The sequence below is a fragment of the Bubalus kerabau genome, chromosome 11 (genome assembly GCF_029407905.1).
Source record: "Bubalus kerabau isolate K-KA32 ecotype Philippines breed swamp buffalo chromosome 11, PCC_UOA_SB_1v2, whole genome shotgun sequence".
Lineage (NCBI taxonomy): Eukaryota > Metazoa > Chordata > Mammalia > Artiodactyla > Bovidae > Bubalus > Bubalus kerabau.
Window position 1 is genome coordinate 54,043,853 of NC_073634.1, and position 1,625 is coordinate 54,045,477.

Here is a 1,625-nt window from a genome sequence, read left to right on the forward strand (position 1 = left end):
TAATTACCTAGTTCTGTCTTATAGACAGTATCCTTCTGCTTTTACTGAGTTATTTCACTTAGACCCTATGATTTAGGGTATTAAATGCCTTTGTGGAAAAATCATGACAGCGGTGATGAAAGAGAATACTCTTTTTTATTTTATTTTATTTTATTTTTAAACCTGATACACTGTATTAGTTTTGCCAAACATCAAAACGAATCTGCCACAGATATACATGAGAATACTCTTTCTTTAAATTATTTTTATTATTAATTGAAGTATAGCTGATTTACAGTGCTGTGCTAATTACTGCTGTAGAACATAGTGATTCAGTTATATACCTATATATATTCTTTTAAAAATATTCTTTGCCAATATGATTTGTCATAGACATTGGATATAGTTGTCTGTGTTATACAGTAGGATCTTGTTGCTTATCCATTCTCTGTATAACAGCTAAATACTCTTTTAGAAGTTTAACCTGCCTCTGTTTATCCCGAGTAGAAGTAGTGGTAGTAGTAACAGTTGCTCAGTCGTGTCTGATTCACTGCGACTCTATGGACTGTAGCCCACTATGGTCCTCTGTCCATGGAATTCTCTAGGCATTAACACTGGGGTGGGTTGGCATTCCCTTCTCCAGAAGATCTTCCTGACCCAGAGATTGAACCCTGGTCTCCCACAATGCAGGCAGATTCTTTACTGTCTGAGCCATCAGGGAAATCTATTCAACCCGAACATTGGCATTATTTTCCAAACCCCATTTATCCTTCAGTAGAATAAACCTGTAATATTATATTATGAACACATCACATAACACAATGGCCTTTCTTGGTATTTGACTGTTATTCTTTATGACATTCCTTCATATCAAGGCTGAAGCAAAATGGAGGAGGTGGGAGGGAGTAACAGAGAGAGAACTTCTCTTACCTCATGTCACCACAAGGATGTTTTTGGTAGCTCAGTCAGTAAAGAATCTGCCTGCAGTACAGGAGACCCAGGTTTGATATCTGGTTCAGGAAGATCCACTGGAGAAGGAAATGACCAACCACTCCAGTATCCTTGCCTGGAAAATCCCATGGACTGAGGAGCCTGGTGGGCTGCAGTCCATGGGATCACAAAGAGTCAGGCACAGCTGAGTGGCTAACACACGTCTCCACAAAAGTGAAATTTAAGTCTTCTCTGTGACCCTTAAACTTTCTCTGTCTCCTATGCTCTTAGGCTACAAGAATCTTTCATACAATCTTTAGAGCTAGGAATATCTAGCTCTCCATCTGCCTCATCTGTGGCAGCAAATTGAATAACAAGTTTACTGGAAAAGGTCAGTTTTCATTCCAATCCCAAAGAAAGGCAATGCCAAAGAATGCTTAAACTACCGCACAATTGCACTCATCTCACATGCTAGTAAAGCAATGCTCAAAATTCTCCAAGCCAGGCTTCAGCAATATGTGAACCATGAACTTCCTGATGCTCAAGCTGGTTTTAGAAAAGGCAGAGGAACCAGAGATCAAATTGCCAACATCCGCTGGATCATGGAAAAAGCAAGAGAGTTCCATAAAAACATCTATTTCTGCTTTATTGACTATGCCAAAGCCTTTGAATGTGTGGATCACAATAAACTGTGGAAAATTCTGAAAGAGATGGAA